The sequence below is a fragment of the Schistocerca americana genome, chromosome 5 (assembly GCF_021461395.2).
Source record: "Schistocerca americana isolate TAMUIC-IGC-003095 chromosome 5, iqSchAmer2.1, whole genome shotgun sequence".
Lineage (NCBI taxonomy): Eukaryota > Metazoa > Arthropoda > Insecta > Orthoptera > Acrididae > Schistocerca > Schistocerca americana.
In genome coordinates this window covers 569,967,100-569,986,908 of record NC_060123.1, presented here as the reverse complement: position 1 = coordinate 569,986,908, position 19,809 = coordinate 569,967,100, and the positions used below count along the sequence as shown (strand labels likewise).

At 43.1% G+C, this 19,809-nt stretch overlaps 1 protein-coding gene and 1 pseudogene across 1 annotated transcript in view; one reads left to right on the top strand and one right to left on the bottom strand.

Moving 5' to 3' along the window:
- LOC124615300 (neural-cadherin-like) overlaps nucleotides 1-19,809 on the bottom strand; it is an 874,915-nt gene that overhangs the window by 469,162 nt on the left and 385,944 nt on the right. The window lies entirely within an intron of this gene.
- On the top strand, nucleotides 3,375-3,492 carry LOC124617320 (annotated as a pseudogene).

Sequence of the window (19,809 nt, the reverse complement as noted above, 5' to 3'; positions counted from 1 at the left end):
ACGGCTGGCTAGAACTTGACGAAATCATCCAGACCAACAAGAGAGTAACGGTCGCAGGTTCGAATCCTGCCTCGGGCATGGATGTTTGTGATGTCCTTAGGTTAGTTAGGTTTAACTAGTTCTAAGTTCTAGGGGACTAATGACCTCAGCAGTTGAGTCCCATAGTGCTCAGAGCCATTTGAACCATTTTTGAACAAGAGAGTAATCACAATTAAAATGATCCCATACGAAAGGAATGAGTGTAGTGGAGCACATGAAGCAATCCTGCTGGTCTCCTGGTGGTGTTTCGCCATTGCGTTCCTCCGAACTGTTATGAAGTGCCAAGTGTATATCTGAAGTGTCAACTGTGTATCAGCCGGCCGCAGTGGCCGAGCGGTTCTAGGCGCTTCAGTCCGGAACAGCGCGACCGCTACGGTCGCAGGTTCGAATCCTGCCTTGGGCATGCATGTGTGTGATGTCCTTAGGTTAGTCAGGTTTAAGTCGTTCTAAGTCTAGGGGACTGACGACCTCCGATGTTAAGTCCCATAGTGCTTTGAGCTATTTGAACCATTATACCTGTGTCGTGTGGATGACTATTACAAGTGCTTGTACAGTGTAGAGTAACGCTGGGGCATTAAAACAGCACGCGAGTTGTCTTGCCCTGTTCGTTCAGGGTTTGTATAATAAGTAATGAGACACACTTTTTCTCGCTCTCGGTCTAGGAGGGTCCGATATAGGGGGAAGTTACTTCAAGATGCACCTGACGTCGTTCGTCTATGTCTTCTACATTCCTTTCGATTCGTATCGTCGTTTTAGTACATCTCTTACCATAGGATGCGTCGGAGCTTAAAAATAGAATGTTCTGTCGAATTACCTGTGAGATTCGGGAAGTCTGCTACGGAGATGCTTGCCACGATCCGGAAAGTGTTCAGGAGTAAAGGCCTATGGAAAGCTGCTGCTTTATATATCGCAGTAGCTTCAAACACGGAAGAGAGAGTGTATATTAGACCAACACCACGATGTTCGCTGACGAGCAAATAATTTTACAAGCGAGAGGAAAAAATAGAAGGAAAGCAGATAAGGATTCAACGTTTCGTCGACAACCAGGTAATTTTAGACGGAGCACAAGCTCGCTTTGCTGAACGGTTCGGAAGGAAACTGGTCGTGCCCCTGCAAAGGAATCACCCCGACATTCCTTTCAGCCTTTAGGGAAATCACTGAAAACTTAAATCTGGCTGCCTGGACAGGATTTCGAACTGCCTTTCTCCCGCATGCGACTCCAGTGTCTTACCAGTGAGCCATGTCGCTCGGTTACAAGAGAGCGAGAACGGTCTCGAAAGGACAATAAATTGTTAAGGCACAGAATAGTAAGAGGTAGAAATTATAAAAAAAATTGTTAAGACTCAGTCACACTGCCACAGGCGAACTCAAGTCGTGTCAGAGATAAAGGTGAAAACATGAAGACAGTCACTACGTCCCAGCTTGGTCAGGTCGTCGACACATTAGACACCGTCTGTTGAGTGAGGATATGCATTCAGCAGAAAGGAGACTGCAACAGAGAACCAAAGGAAGCGAGACAAGCTTGTTTGGTAACTCGTCAGAGATGATGCGAGGAACACTATCTCTTTCACAAGAGCAGATAGCGAGGAACTGACAACATGCAGATAGCGAAGAACTGACAACATTCAACAGCCTGTTAAGCGAATATAGCAGAATAAGGACACATGCAGTCATTCTGGAAATATAGAAATATTTGATCGATTTGAGATGCCCTGTCGATAGCACTCACGTCTTCATGAGACTAAAGAGCTAGATGTGTTCCACAAGAAAGTTATTTTCTCTATCCGTCCATACTGTGTCAATAGATAATTTTATTCGAGGTTATCCATAATGTTCGAAGACAGCTTATATCGTAAAATCCTTCTGCAAACTGACCACAGTGGTGTGAAGCGGTAATTCAGGGGATTGCTCCTATCGAATAAGGAACGAAGGTGTCAGAGTGAGTTGGAAATTTATTCCTTTAACGAATTAAAAAAAAAGACAATAATATCGGTCGAAAATACTGATACGATGTCAAAAGGTAGACAGACAAAGTACTGAACTACAAACTACGTGAAAAACGATGCCTGGAGAGCCCACGGTAGAGATAACTATGCTGAGACCGAAACTGGTGAGACGTCTACATCTTGCAATAATGAAGAAGAAGAAGAAGAAGTTATGTAGCCATGATGCTGATTATGACTTTTTTTCTTGCTAGCTACTCTGTTCATCACCCAAGGGAGTATCACGCCAGATTTTTCCTCGTGCTGGTGTTTATAGTAATTTGAACGAAGATAACGAAATAATTATGAGTTGATAAGTTACTTTAGCACTTTTAACAACAACCAAAGTTTCCCAAAACAACGCAATGTTTTGTTGAGCTCTTATCTCCTACGCCGTATCATCATAAAACCAAAATAAACTTAAACAAAGTAACTTTTAGTGTGTAGCAGGAACAATGCATTTACGAGGTTCCACAGTTTACTGGTTGGATGCAAAGTGGGCTTCTGCTACTGGCCGATATCGTATGTGGGTCATCCTCCGAGATAACGCGCTTAGTGGAAACAAAGGATGAATAGCATAGTGGTGGTGGTGGTGGTGCGGGCAAGGGGGAAGTGGGATAGGAGGGGTGGGGTGATGTGTGAAGTGGAAGGCCGAAAACATATCCCTTGCAGCTTATCGTGCAATATCAGGCACAGCAAACTACGCTCCTCTGTTATCTCTTGGCCAGAATGTCATGTTTGCATGCTCTAGTTTTATAATTGGATCGAGTCACACGTATGCAATTGTTTGACAGTCCTGTACAATCAGCCTAGGTATTGATGCAACATTAACGCACTTGGACTGACGAAATTAACGAATACGACTTTTAGCTTCAAATAATTTTTTCCACCACAGCTGTTTTTAAAGGTAGCAGTTCAACCATTTCAACCGCCTGCACCAACGTTTCATTAATAGATACAGGCATTCGGGGACACTTTCGCTTCTGCTCTTAGAGGACACCGACAATACGCTATTATTTAATCAGTGATCGCGTTTTCCGTGGCCAGAGATCACTAACGCATGTCAGTGTTGTGGTGTTCGACTGTGAATTAGCGGCTTTGAATTCTGTACGTATTTGGCCAGAAAGAATACGAGAGGTGCTGGCGCAAAGACAATCAACACCAGATTCTGCGCCAATGTCCTGCGTTGAACATGAAATCTCAGCGCAGATTCTCATAGCGTTAGAACATGGAACAATGTTGATAAGGAGTTAAGCTCGGCGGATCCCTAGGGACATTCTAAAGGAGTAAACTCACATCTTATCATCCATCTTGTCCACTTGCAACATTAACCCTTGTAATACCAATGCATTTGGCAACGGACTTGCCGCAGTGGATACACCGGTTCCCATGAGATCACCGAAGTCAAGCGCTGTCGGGCGTGGTCGGCACTTGGATGGGTGACCGTCCAGGCTGCCATGCGCTGTTGCCATTTTTCGGGGTGCACTCAGCCTCGTGATGCCAACTGAGGAGCTACTCGACGGAATAGTAGCGGCTTCGGTCAAGAATACCTTCATAACGACCGGGAGTGTGGTGTGCTGACCCCACGCCCCTCCTATCCGCATCCTCCACTGAGGATGACACGGCGGTCGGATGATCCCGGTAGGCCACTCGTGGCCTGAAGACGGAGTGCTAATACCAACGCATTTTCCATGACGTGTACTACCAAGGAGAGGAGGGGGGGGGGCATACTTTATGCTCAGCACACAAAATTTGAATAAAAACAATTTTTTTTAATTGTCGTTAACTTTTATGAATAAAATATTTTTTAAGTGGGTACTGATGTGTAAATAGGGCCAAGAACCTGAAAATGTGTTTTAGCGCAATCTCAGCAGTACCATCGTAATTTTCATAACGTGTACTGCCATGGATGGGGAACTTTATGAAGACCACCAAAAAAAAAAAAAAAAAAAAAAAAATTAAAACAAATACAAATTACGTTAACTGTCGTTGGCTTTTATTCAAAATATACTTTTTAAAGACATGCTGATTTGTAAGAAGGGTGCTGCATCTGAATATATGAATATGATATTTAGCGTAAAAAGTCATATCCATTACAAACATTTTTGGGTTAGTTTTACAGAAAATTTTAAAATAATTACGTAATCTGGTGTAAAGTAATCACTAAAAAATAAATTTACTTTAAAATATGAAGTACAAGACTAGATTAGAATATTTTGTAAAGGTTGGTATAAAGTAACCCCACCCTGGTACTGCGAGAGTTAATAGCTAAACTGAAAGGCGACGCTACTCATCAATCTCTTGCTCAATACCGGTACACGCAAGCGTCCAGAACTAAAGGCTTGCACTCGGCAATGAGTTTCGCGGAAACTAACCAAGTAAATATTTAGCAAGGGCGTTTCACGGCTCGAATTCACAAGAACTGTAAGGAAATGAACAAAGATAGCGTTGAAAGTTGCACTGATGTAGGTTACTACAGATGGAGCACAAGGTCGGAGAGAACTATGATGGGGAAGGAAATGTTGCGCCCTTTTTTCAGAGGAGCCATCCTGGAACTGGCGTTGAACGGTTTAGAAAAACCATGGGTGATCTAACTCTGGATGGCATGACGGGAATTTGAATTTATGTCCTAAGCGATTCTCATGCTGAGTCACCTCACATGTCGTTAAATGTAGAAAAAAATTATTCACTGTAAGTATTATTTCGTCAGCAATAACTTATACGCGCACATACGAGTACAGGGTCGTTAGAACGCAATACTCTTAAATGGTCCGCCGGCCGCGGTGGTCTCGCGGTTCTAGGCGCGCAGTCCGGAACCGTGCGACTGCTACGGTCGCAGGTTCGAATCCTGCCTCGGGCATGGATGTGTGTGATGTCCTTAGGTTAGTTAGGTTTAAGTAGTTCTAAGTTCTAGGGGACTTATGACCACAGCAGTTGAGTCCCATAGTGCTCAGAGCCATTTGAACCATCTTAAATGGTCCCTTTACAGAATTTTTGAAACGCACCAGCCTGCCGCGGTAAGGTCACAATTACACGCATCCAGCACATCGCAGCCAGAGGAACTGTAATTTTGGGAAGTCACGCAACACCCTTGAAGTGTGGCAGGCCTTCTCCTTTAGGACTTCATATTCAGTACTGGCGAGCTAATTAACTAAGTAACTTGATTTAGCATGCACTAAAGAGCTTTGACCGTTTCCTGGAACTAATGGGCTGGCTTATCTCTGAAGCAACAGTTGCTTTGGTCACAGGCGTATCAAAGCACACGGACCTTTGTAGCCGCACACGGACGACGCGAAGCAATTATACAGAGATATCCGTGAAAGTGTAAAGAGTGTTTCGAGCGCAGAGAGCTCAGTGGTGAATAATATTCCAAATTACGTCAAGTGGGCAGCAGGTCATCGCTGTCCTCTCAGAAACAGTACTTATCTTGCAGACACAACCTTCCACTCTGCAGCGTAGTGCGTGCTGACATGAAGTCTCCTAACAGCTGAAATAACGCTTTTTGCGATTCTGAGAATCGAGAAACAGAATAAGTAATCACACATTTTTGTACAAAACCGTCACAATGCTGCCAGAATTTTAATTATGCTGCAACTTGTTTCTAGATTGATGACATCGTCTGGCAGACTTTAAAATTGATCAAATGGTCCAAATGGCTCTGGGCACTATGGGACTTAAATTCTGAGGTCATCAGTCCTCTAGAACTTAGAACTACGTAAACCTAACTAACCTAAGGACATCACACACATCCATGCCCGAGGCAGGATTCGAACCTGCGACCGTAGCTGCCGCGCAGTTCCAGATTGTAGCGCCTAGAACCACTCGGCCACTCCGGCCGGCTTTAAAATTGTAAAATGATATTATTACGAGTGTATGACTCTAAAATATGTTCAGTATCTATTTAGCACCAAGAATGTAGGTGATTATTGGAATACAGTACGAAGACATCGAAACTAGTATCAGAATAATGAGGAATGTTAACAGCTTTGCGATGGTTTCACACCAAATTCTATTTTATAAAAACTGCGGAGAACAACTTAAAGAAACTTTTGATAAACAGTCTCCCTGCGAATCAAGATTTCGATCTACGTGTAAAGATGATAGCCCCTTCGACGTATTCAGCCACCATTTTAACAACCGTTGTTAGTAAAGTAGGTCATATTCGACAGCAGAATTACGGTAAGGCGTCATACCTGTAGACTTGTTACGCTTGCTGTAAGAGAAATTGTATTAAATGAAAGTCTTTGCAATACGAGTGCAGTGTCTTTATCCGCTGTGCCAACTTTAAGAGCTTTGGTACGTCGCACAGTTAAGAAGGTTAGTTACTTCGTGTTCTCCTTTGCAGGGTAAATACACACAGGCTATAACAAAGCCATTTCTCCGTCACATTCCGCCTCCCAGACGTGGTGGTCTAGCAAGATATGCAGTAGAGCGTCCGTGGAGTTTTCAACGTAGCCGAGGTGTCCTGACATATTGAAACTTCGAACTGGGACGTGTGGCGTCAATAGATAACTCAGCTGGCAACTGTAGTAACATAAAAACATAAAGACCTTGGCAGAGTTTCCACGTTCTGTGAAGTATCAGTACGTATCGAGGAATTTCAAACCAACCCCGAAAGGCAGAATTACGTTCAGTTCCCAACGTAGCTCCACTTGACATCCGATATGGATTTGTTTCTAGTGGAGAGAGCCTAAGTTGTCCACTTCAGCTCTTTCATGGGCATTTTCCTCTACCACGTTGACTGCAATCAAGGTTCAGTGTCCTATGATTCGCTACAAAACGCGGAAGCAAAGAAGGTCGATCTAGGGAGCTGCCGTTGATGAGAGATTGGGCCTTGCTCATTAAGAATCCTGCACTGTGTGAATCTCTCAATAGACTGTGAACTAGCACGTTGGAAGACGGATGAGATGGATGAGCATAACTATTGCGCACGTGGCCAGTTTCAGAAGACGGTTCACATAATGGATTATCGTAGTCAAATTCTGAGCTGACTCAGAGTAAATGTATTATAAGTACGTTAATAATGAGCATTACAATAATCTGAACATTAGGCACAGCTGTCACTTTTTCTACTGCGCTATTTAAGACGTGTGCATATTACTAAACAAAAAGTCTTCTAATTTTGTTCATGCTCCAAGCCGATCTTGTCATAGTTCTATCGGCTGAAATGTTCACCACTGTTTAATTTTTTACTAATAACTTCCTCTCCTGTGTCGATCTCCATATCTCAGAGTACCACTTTAAGCAAAGTCCTCAATTACTTCTCTCCAACTTTTGCTCTACGTCCCCCTCCAGTAACAAGGAAGTTTTTCGCTGCTATCGCGTGTCGGCATTATATCCCTTCCTTCAGTCAGTGTTGTGCATACGTTACTTCCGCCGTAGATTCTCCGGAGCCTCGTTCCTTATCTTATCAGTCCACTTATTTTCAAATACTCTTCCGTAGCACCACACACAAAACGGCTCGATTCTCTTCTTTCACGGTTTTCCCAGACTTCATAAAACGCTGTGCTCGAGACGTCTTTTCTCAGAAATTTCTTCCTCAAGTTAACGCCTATTTTTGATACTAAAAAGGTCTTTTGATGAGGAACGCTTTCTTTGCCTACTTCCCTTACGTATATTGTTATTAGAATTTCACATGAATCTTAGCCTAAAATAAAAAAATTATGTTTTCCCTTTTCCTGAGACCTGTGTGATGTGACTACTTTTTTTATTACACTAGCACTCCGTTTTCAGGCCACGAGTGGCCTACCGGGACAATCCGACCGCCGTGTCATCCTCAGAGGAGGATGTGGATAGGAGGAGCGTGTGGTCAGCACACTGTTCTCCCGGTCGTTATGAAGGTATTCTTGACCGAAGCCGCTACTATTCGGTCGAATAGCTCCTCAATTGGCATCACGAGGCTGAGTGCACCCCGAAAAATGGCAACAGCGCATGGCGGCCTGGATGGTCACCCATCCAAGCGCCGACCACGCCCGAGAGCACTTAACTTCGGTGATTTCAGGGGAACCGGTTTATCCACTGCGGCAAGGCCGGTGCCCTTTACTACACTCTTGTTAATCCGGCCATTCTTTGCACATATGGGTGGCGTAATGGCCCGATTAATATGAGTGTCTTAAATTTAGTGTAAACACATAGTTATTGTACTTCACTACAACCAAAGACAAATACATTTTTATAGAACACTTAGTCTTTGAGTGCGTACATATACAATAGTATCATTCACTACGAAACATATTCCAAATTTTTATTTGTCGCAGTGATGATATGCGACGCCAATATGCCGTATCACAGAACGGTTTTACAAGCATTTCATCGTTACTGCATGTATGTGATTGTACTCCAGGAAGATGTCTGCAGCTTCAACACCAACAATGTGAGGTAGCTTCATGTTCTTCACTCTTTTGTCCTTTCCTTCAGCACTTTCATCTTAACTTTCCTGTAAGCTTTTGATGATATGTCCATATGTTAAATTTTTGTCATAAATAGCAGCTGGTCCAATATTGTACTCACCAGCTAAATTCGAGACTTTTCTTGAGAGCCAGTACAGCGTGTTTCCTCTTAGAAGCCACGATCATAATCATCAGTTATCTGCTGTATTAGCAGGTCCTTTGCCTTTCCATTTTCTGCGATCCATTGCTTCCTTCTTAAGGCTGCTGTATGTTGTACATCCATCATGTCATCCAGTATCTGGAATCTCTTCCTTCCTCGCTTCCTTTTCCCTTCTACGTAACCTTCTAAAACTGTTTTTATCAGTCCGTCATTCGTTCTTAATATACGCCCAATCCAATATCCTTTTCTTCTCTTTATTGCATCTAGTAACTGTCTTTTCTCTCCCACTCCTCTCAGTACCTCTTCATTTTTTACTCTGTCCATCCAACTTATTCTTTCCATCCTCCGCCAAGTCCAGATCTCAATAGCCTCCAGCCCTTCTCTGTCTTTCTTCCTCATAGTCCATGTTTCAGCGCCGTATAGAACAACACTCCATACAAGACATTTTATGAGTCTCTTCCTGAGTTCTCTGTCCAGACAGCTGCATAAAATTCTCCTTTTCTTATAAAACGCCTCTTTTGCCATTGCTATCCTTGTTTTAATTTCTATGGTGCACTTCCAGTCGGTGTCTATCCTGCTTCCAAGATACTTAAAATTTTGCACCTGTTCTAGTATTTCTCCATTCAGTATAATTTTTATTTCCTTATTTCCACCTAGTGCCAATACTTTTGTTTTATTTGTGTTAATTTTCATTCCATATTTTTTCCATTAGTTTCAACGGTGTCCACCAAATCCTGTAATTCTTTTTCCCCTGTGGCTAGAAGGACCATGTCATCAGCAAACCTCAAACACCCTACTCTTCTTCCTCCAATTTCTACGCCTTTGTCATCTGATGAGCATTGGTCAATCATTTTTTCCAAGTAGAGGTTGCATAGAGTAGGTGATTGACAGCATCCTTGCCTTACTCCTTTTCCTAGTCCGATCCAGTTTGTACTTTCTCCTCTCACTTTAATTGAAACTTTTTGATTAAGATATAATGAGCCACTATACTGAACCGTAAAGAAAGCTACAATTTCGAACATGTATACCATTGTGTAACATTGTAATAAACAAACAACATTGTTGCACACGAGATTTCTTTAATGTACGAGTCATTTCTGCTTAAGCAACTAGAGGACGGATGTTGGTACCAAACCAGTACAAACTGCACTTCATGAATTCCTATCACGAATAGCTGTGGCAACTACTTGAGCCATTTGGATGAACCTTTTTAGGTACGAGTAACGTAATAGCTGTATTCTCTGTATGCCGCAGAACACGAGCCCCCACCAGTGCACCTCTAGACACACCTTATGCGCTTTCTTGCGATCATCAGAAATGTGGCTACAGCGAAAAGGGGTGCCCCTTTTCAACAGCCTATTTAAGTGCAAATGGTTACGCGGGCGCCTCAATGTATTCCGCCGCGGCCGAGGGCACTCGCGAAACTGCCCCTCTGGGAGAAATCGCTGCACGCCGCCTCGTGTCAGACGCCGTTGGCGAAGAAAGGGCTGCGTGGCGTGATGGAGGGCAATGCTTATGCCTGTCTCCGGTGTTCCGACGCGTTTCGGGCAGACACTGTCGCGAACCCGGCAAAGGTTACCGCGGGGAGTTCCGTACTAAAAGCGAGCTTATCTGCAGTGGATGCCACGTTAATATTTCAAGAACTGGAATGACCCTACCAAAAAAAGGTACTCTTCCCTACAGTATTCAGAGAATGGTAGAAAAAACTTTCGCCCGCGGAGCTGGGACTCTGTTATAGTAATTCGGACAACTACACTACTGGCCATTAAAACTGATACACCACGAATGTGACGTGTTACAGACGAGAAATTTAACCGACAGGAAGAAGATGCTGTGATATGCAAATGAGTAGCTTTTCAGAGCATTCACACAAGGTTAGCACCGGTGGCGACACCTACAACGTGCTGACATCAGAAAAGTTTCCAACCGATTTCTCATACACAAACAGCAGTTGACCCGCGTTGCCTGGTGAAACGTTGTTGTGATACCTCGTCTAAGGAGGAGAAATGCGTACCATCACGTTTCCGACTTTGATAAAGGTCGGATTGTAGTCTATCGCCATTGCGGTTTATCGTATCGCGACATTGCAGTTCGCGTTGGTCGAGATCCAATGATTGTTAGCAGAATATGGAATCGGTGGGTACAGGAGGGTAATACGGAACGCCGTGCTGGATCCCAACGGCCTCGTATCACTAGTAGTCGAGATGACAGGCATCTTATCCGCATGGCTATAACGGATAGTGCAGCCACGTCTCAATCCCTGAGTCAACAGATGGGGACGTTTGCAAGACAACAACCATCTGCACGAACAGTTCGACGACGTTTGCAGCAGCATGGACTAACAGCTCGGAGACCATGGCTGCGGCTACCCTTGATGCTGCATCTCAGACAGGAGCGCCTGCGATGGTGTACTCAACGACGAACCTGGGTGCACGAATGGCAAAACGTCATTTTTTCGGATGTTCAGAGGGAAGAAACAAGAACTTTGAGGTTTACTGAAGACTACGCAGTTTTGTCAGAGAACGCATAATACTTGTAAGATCATTTGAATGAAATCAATGTAGTCTTTAAGGTGGGCTTTTAACGTTAATATAAAGAAAAGTAAAACAAAAGTAATGGAATATAGTGGAATTAAGACAGATGATGCTGAGGGAATAAAATTACGAAATGAGACCCTAAAAGGAAGAAATGAGGTTTGCAGAAAAATAACTGACGATGGCAGAACTATAGAACATATAATAAACATACTGGCAATACCAAGAAAATCATTTCTGAATATGAAAATTTTGTTGCAACACAACATAAACTTGAATGTTCAGAAGACATTCGGAAAGCATTCATCTGTAGTGTAGTCTTATATGGAACAGTATGCTAGCGTAAGCTGTCACCAGCACACTGGTCGATAAAGATATAGCGTGAAGATCGATAGTATGCGCTAGATGAAGCGCACCTATCACGAGAGAGGCCAGAGACACACCGACAAGCAACATTCCACCAACGCCCTCTCGACAGCAAGTATTTAGGCCGCAGCCGCTGACCGGACAGCCTCACTGTCCCGACTCCAGGTTGGCATCTGTCATTCATTGGCTGAGTGGCATAGCTCATCACAGACTACGCCGGCACATAGCGACAAGATTAGTGCAATAGCAAGATTGCCGATATTGTCTGCAAGAGGAATATTACTGATGAGCTTGTACCACGAACATAGACTCCATTCAAGCTTCTTGTAAATATAGAACGGTATCAATCCATGTGTTAATTTGTGTTGTAAAAAGAGGATACTGGCCACCCATAACAACATCCTCTCTCTTGCTTACCACAGTGACGACAAGGATAGGATACTACAAACAAAAACAATGCACAGTACATACATGAAGAGAATAGAATCATTTGGAACGTTATGCTACAGAATAATGTTAAAATTACATGGATAGAACGGATTACTAATGAGAAGATACTGCATCCAATCGAGGAGAAAAGGAACTTATGACAGTTCGAGGAGATCAGTTCACAGCTCACATCCTGACGCATCAAAGAACATTCTCTTTGTTTAAGGATAGAAGCGGCTCTGAGCACTATGCGACTTAACTTCTGAGGTCATCAGTCGCGCAGAACTTAGAACTAATTAAACCTAATTAACCTAAGGACATCACACACATACATGCCCGAGGCAGGATTCGAACCTGCAACCGTAGCGTTCGCTCGGTTCCAGACTGCAGCGGCCAGAGCCGCACGGCCTCTCCGGCCGGCTAAGGAGAGAAGTGTTAGTGGTCAATACCATAGAGGGAGAACTACGCTGGAATACAGTAAGCAACTTCGGGTGGATGCAGGTTTTTATGCCGATTTTTTTGCACATTTTGCACTAGATAGATTAGCGTGGGGATTTTGATCAGACCAGGATTGTGAGTCAAGCCAACAAAAACAACAATAAAAGATGTCCCAAAACGTTTCCAGGGGTAATATCCTCATTCGAGAGTAATTCAATTCCCATGTTCCAGAACGAAAAGAAACCTATTCTGGGTTAGCGAACAGTAACCATTTTTTCCTATGTAGAGATGAGGCGCAGAAAAAAAATAAAAATTACTGCTGCCGCACTAAGCTACGCAGTCTGAGTTACTCAGACCGTTCTCCTTAATCTGCGATTCGTTTTTGTATCGTATGATTTGAATTTAATGAGACTGTCCAACGACAGTATTTCGTTCTTATTTATACTGAACAGAATGCAAGGCGTTTGAAACCACTGCAACAGAAAATTGTAAACGTAAACGAATGGCTGTTTGAATATCCGTTATAGGACAACACAAAGCAACTAATTCGTTCTTTGTTCCCCGTTAATATCCAGATCGTCACTTGTTATTACACTTCGCACGAATATGTTTCTGCAGTCACTGTCAGTCACTCAATTTTCGGCGCTGCCTTGTTTTGTAACTCCACGGTAACTTTAGATTAACCAATCTGAAGCTGGACAGGCGTTTATCATAGTACCCCGTTCATTAAAGCAGGAAACGATTTTCCGAAGACAGGACACCGTGTCCCACAAAGTTTAGTGTTAGTGTCACCGCCACGTTAATGAAAGGCGGACAATTAAAACCTCTTGATGAGCTAGCAACCCTTCCGTTCACGAGCTTATCCTGTCCACATTATTCGTAACGCCATTGCAATTGGACAGGGAACGACAAAAAGTGAAATTTTCAATTAAAGAATTCTCTCTACGAAATGCAGTCAATCCTCTAATATTTTCAGTTGGTTCAAGACTTCGAACCATTTATCACTACACTTAACACGAATTAAGATTTAATTAAATAGATTTTTAAAACAAGAATTTCTTATGGTATGTGCCATCACTTTTCCTATCGCTCAATCGGGAGGTTACTGCATATACCTCAATGAGCAGCGGATGTGTGGATACTTCGTAACGTCCTTGAACGTACCGTATGCCTCCTTAAATCTTTCACCCCATAATAATCGGTAGGTCACAAATATTCCTGATTGATTTTCACATATACGAACGGACTCAAGAGAGCACATAAAATAGTAATCTAATTGTTTTCGTGGTTTTTATTAACCTTTGAGATATAATCATCAGCGGCATTTTTGCATTGGCTCCATAATAATGACAAATTCATCGATTTCGTAGTCCTGACAAGACGTAGCGCAGTAAAACTGCAGTTGATTTTGGGGTACGTTTGCTCCTGCGGCAGGGTGAATCGCGCGCATCAAAGAAGTCTGTACCAACACCTGTGACGTATGAGTTGTAACACAATAGTACATTCTCCACAAAATTACTTACAATCAACTATCGTAATGACTCGAAACTGAACGAAGCACACGTCTTCAGTTCGCAATGATTTAGCGAAGTATGGATGATGACATTTGCGTCGGTTAAAAATACGATGAACGCTTCTTTAGCGTCATATAACTATACCTCAGGTAACAGTCAGCGTAACAAAAATGTTTTATTGTGAAATGCGGTTGAGGCAATATACAGAAAATCTTTGGACAATTTTAGAAATTTTTACAGAACATTTTTAAAATTTTTGTAGTATTACAACTGATTTTCTGCTTACAAACGCTTTCTCCTATTCTGACAATATCAGATATATTCAGAAACTCTAAACTGGTTTAGATTCGGGGTTCTTTTCCACATTCATGATGCCGGTTTTACAACTACGCCTACATTTATACTCCGCAAGCCACTCACCGGTGTGTGGCGGAGGGCACTTTACGTGCCACTGTCATTACCTCCCTTTTCTGTTCCAGTCGCGTATGGTTCGCGGGAAGAACGACTGTCTGAAAGCCTCCGTGCGCGCTCGAATCTCTCTAATTTTACATTCGTGATCTCCTCGGGAGATATAAATAGGGGGAAGCAATATATTCGATACCTCATCCAGAAACGCACCCTCTCGAAACCTGGACAGCAAGCTACACCGCGATGCAGAGCGCCTCTCTTGCAGAGTCTGCCACTTGAGTTTGTTAAACATCTCCGTAACGTTATCACGGTTACCAAATAACTCTGTGACGAAACGCGCCGCTCTTCTTTGGATCTTCTCTATCTCCTCCGTCAACCAGATCTGGTACGGATCCCACACTGATGAGCAATACTCAAGTATAGGTCGAACGAGTGTTTTGTAAGCCACCTCCTTTGTTGATGGACTACATTTTCTAAGGACTCTCCCAATGAATCTCAACCTGGCACCCGCCTTACCAACAATTAATTTTATATGATCATTCCACTTCAAATCGTTCCGCACGCATACTCCCAGATATTTTACGGAAGTAACTGCTACCAGTGTTTGTTCCGCTATCACGTAATCATACAATAAAGGATCCTTCTTTCTATGTATTCGCAATACATTACATTTGTCTATGTTAAGGGTTAGTTGCCACTTCCTGCACCAAGTGCCTATCCGCTGCAGATCTTCCTGCATTTCGCTACAATTTTCTAATGATGCAACTTCTCTGTATACTACAGCATCATCCGCGAAAAGTCGCATGGAACTTTCGACACTATCTACTAGGCCATTTATATATATTGTGAAAAGCAATGGTCCCATAACACTCCACTGTGGCACGCCAGAGGTTACTTTAACGTCTGTAGACGTCTCTCCATTGAGAACAACATGCTGTGTTCTGTTTGCTAAAAACTCTTCAATCCAGCCACACAGCTGGTCTGATATTCCGTAGGCTCTTACTTTGTTTATCAGGCGACAGTGCGGAACTGTATCGAACGCCTTCCGGAAGTCAAGAAAAATAGCATCTACCTGGGAGCCTGTATCTAATATTTTCTGGGTCTCATGAACAAATAAAGCGAGTTGGGTCTCACACGATCGCTGTTTCCGGAATCCATGTTGATTCGTACAGAGTAGATTCTGGGTTTCCAAAAACGACATGATACTCGAGCAAAAAACATGTTCTAAAATTCTACAACAGATCTACGTCAGAGATATAGGTCTATAGTTTTGCGCATCTGCTTGACGACCCTTCTTGGAGACTGGGACTACCTGTGCTCTTTTCCAATCATTTGGAACTTTCCGTCCCTCTAGAGACTTGCGGTACACGGCTGTTAGAAGGCGGGCAAGTTCTTTCGAGTACTCTGTGTAGAATCGAATTGGTATCCCGTCAGGTCCAGTGGACTTTCCTCTGTTTAGTGATTCCAGTTGCTTTTCTATTCCTTGGACACTTATTTCGATTTGTTTCTAGGTATACCTTCTGCTCGTGTTCCTCTGGTTATTCTACTGATGACGGTTGCGTGCTTCAAGACGCCAATTTTATGCAGAAAGATGGGAAACTTCTATCATTTATCATAACAGAGCTTTGAAGGAAATTAAGTGTTGAGAGGTCCGCATTCTTCACCTGCTAATCAACACTGCATCAGCTCGGTATATGGTGGTTTAAGATAGTCTTGTATCTTCTTTACGTCAACGGTGTCTTTGACGTTCATAGGCGGAAATCTAGTTAGACATATTGTGCAAAGTATGATTCGGAGCCTATAACTAACTGCAATGGAAGCAATTTGTCGTTTACTGTTCATAGGCTATCCGTACTGTAGAACTGAATTATACAGACCCTTTCATTGTTAATGATTGGAGAAAGGCATGGTTTTTTGAGAAGTACTTCGAGAATGTTAGGGAGATACTGAAGCGCCATACAGCTCTTTCGAAGCGTGATTTATCGCATGTTGGCTGGACGCTTGATGTCGTCATGTGGTATAATGTACGTTTTCAATCGTCGACAATTTTGTTTATATGGCGGTACAAATGCAGGCAAATCTAAATTAACTGAGAAATTTATAAGTAGAAAGCAAGCCGTGTATGTGTCGTATTACTCTGAATTTGGTTTTGGACGATATAATTCGCGGCTTCAGAGTCATTTTATTTGAGGAATTTGACTAGAATCGTATTGCCGAAGGGAGGCCGGTGACTGTAAATGATAAAAAAAACCTGGTCTAGGAATCGTGGTTTAGCTATATTTGTATGGAATGAGTTTCATATTGGGATGAGACATTAATTAATGCTAGAAGATGTGACTATAATGTCACGAAAGTAGTTGTGATTAATATGTCATTATAGTTCAGCTGCTGATTCCATCAGGTGAAAAGATAGCGAAAGTATGTTCGTCATCGCAGTATGATGCGCCTATTATCACTGGTCCGGTTGAAAACAGACCAACAGTATCTTAAATGTGGCAAAAGATATTTGAGGTGCCGGAACTAGGCGTGGCCACTTTCGTATCTCTTCTTTAAGCAATCTGAAGAGCACGCCGTTCTGCTTCTAATATTGGAATAAGTACGAAAAGACTGCTCTAATGGCCAAGTTAATGGATATAAATAGAACAGCAGTAGTTCTTTGAGAGATTCTCCAAGTAAGAACAGAGAAGATCGAGTAGTAATGGCGGGGCGGTTCTCCAGTGCCGACTTCGGCGATATGCGCTCATTAAACTTTATGGAAATGGCCGACCCGCCTCGATCTGCAGTTCCGGGGAAAAAAAGAAAGAGAGAAAAGGCGGCTCAAGTATGCTGTAGCGGACTGGAGAAGCGCGCTGGGAAATAATCCCGCGTGTGTCAGCGCGGCCACAAAAGATATCCACACCTCGGGGTAATGGAAGCCAGAAAGTTGGCAGTGTTTGTCCCCGGAGTTAAGCAGGGACTTTTAACTGTTCCTCTGGTCGCAAGGCCGGATGGATGGGGCTTGGCCTCAAAAGGACGGCCTTCCTCGGCAGGGACGAGAGAACCTGGGGAGAGTGGGGTGTAGGTGGGGGAGATGAAATGGTCGGCACTGGCAACTGGGTCGAGGGCTTTCATTAATCCTAATAATGCAACCTTCGGCGGCATCTTATGCAGAAGACTTTCGCTCTGGTCGGTCTGGTAATAGAAAAATGGTTCAAATGGCTCTGAGCACTATGGGACTTAACTGCTGAGGTCATCAGTCCCCTAGAACTTAGAACTACTTAAACCTAACTAACCTAAGGACATCACACACATCCATGCCCGAGGCAGGATTCGAACCTGCGACCGTAGTGTTCGTGCGGCTCCAGACTGTAGCGCCTAGAGCCGCTCGGCCACTCCGGCCGGCCTGTAATAGAAAACGAAGAAACCTCTTGATGTCCATTTCGCGTGACTGCTCTGCATCTACAGGGATACTTCACATGCCGCAGCAGGTTCTGTAGCGTAGTGCAGGGCACGGCAATCGAATTTTTGTATTTATTTTTATGAATGGTTCGTAAACTTGAGAACTCAAATCTGGATACTCCAAAGCAGCTCGAAGCAACTCTCAAAAATTCTGGAGAAAATCGACTTTGGAATTTTACAAGCGCCAATAATACCCTAAAGCGAGGTCGGTTTTTTTTTTACAGGCTCTGTGGTAGAATGCTCGACTACCATGTGCGCGGAACAAGTTAGATTCCCAGGTGTTGTAAATTTTTAAACAATGGTACATGTCCCATGAGTTTTTCCGTGAAGCGTAAATTACATAACGATAAGAGAGGATAATGGAATGTAGTCGAATTAAGTCGGGCGATGCTGAGGGAATTAGATTAGGAAATGAGACACTTAAAGTAGCAGAGGCAAAGGAGTTTTGCTATTTGGGGAGCAAAATAACTGATGATGGTCGAAATAGAGAGGATATAAAATGTAGACTGGCAATGGGAAGGAAAGCGTTTCTGAAGAAGAGAAATTTGTTAACATCGAGTATAGATTTAAATGTCATGAAGTCGTTTCTGAAAGTATTTGTATGGAGTGTAGCCATGTATGGAAGGGAAACATGGACGATAAATAGTTTAGACAGGATGAGAATAGAAGCTTTCGAAATGTGGTGCTACAGAAGAATGCTGGAGATTTGATGGGTAGATCACATAACTAATGAGGAGGTATTGAATAGAATTGGGGAGAAGAGGAGCTTGTGGCACAACTTGACTAGAAGAAGGGATCGATTTGTAGGACATGTTCTGAAACATCGAGGGATCGCAAAGTTAGCATTGGAGGGCAGCGTGGAGGGTAAAAATCGTAGAGGGAGACCAAGAGATAAATACACTAAGCAGATTCAGAAGAATGTAGGCTACAGTAGGTACTGGGAGATGAAGAAGCTTGCACAGGATAGAGTAGCATGGAGAGCTGCATCAAACCACTCTCAGGGCTGAAGACCACAACAACAACAAGAAATCGTAATCTGTACTTTTCTTCAATTTCAATAATCTTTACTAACCATCTTTTACAAAAAATCGGTATTTAAAAATTTGTATTTGCAATGAAAACTAGGCATCTGTATGCGATGTATAATCAGAAATAAGAATACGTGCATTTTCATAACAAAGGCAATTATATATGTGCTAATTACTGTACATTTGATGAATTTTATACTTAACTGACGTGGGCATTCGAACTAAATGAAAAAAAAACCTGAAGTATTAATGACCGAAACGAGACTCTAACCAGCAATCCAGCCTCGAGCGCTACTGATTTTTTCCCATCTCCGTGTATTCTACGTTTCACAGAAATGCTCGCCGAACATGCGCCTTTCTTTAAAAAGTTGCATCGGCCAGTAATCTAATACAGCGTCCCTACGTGACTGGTGAGTTTTCTCCTAGAGAGCCACGCTACCTGTCGAAAAAAAATTGAGACTTGTTTAAGAAATTGAAGACGGTCGGAAAACTACATGGTCGATTGCTTTGAAGGAATTTATATCTGCATTCTGAGCTCCACGTACCTTAAACACAAAAAAATTAATAAAATTCGACTGCCGTGTGTTCTACTTGTGAGTGGCCGAAAGTCACGGAAACGAACTTAAGGTGGCGCCGAACATGTGATATTGAAGCTATGCGGTGCATTTGTCTCATCAGTACGGTCCTGGCAGAAATGGGTTTCTCACGCCCCACATCCAATTCTGCGGCTATCTTACCCGCAGCACACGCTCGATCGCCCCGAAGGCGAAGTAATGTCCATTCGTCATACACTTTTCATCGTCCTGTGCAACCGTTTACGAGTGTGGGAATACTGTCCTTGCGACACTGGAGATTCTCCACATACATTATTGACGAAGTCTTTACACAAGCAAGGTAGAGGGCTGGCCAAAAATTCGGAAACACCATGAGAAATGTATGCTTGAACATAAATGCAGATGTGGGCCAAGCCTGAAGACTGTGCTGTTCTGTTTGACCATGCACAGCACCTGTGTAATGTCCGCAGTGCGTTGCAAATGTCTGTCGTGATCAGAAGAGTGTTCTGCGTAGCTGTGTGAGCTTTACG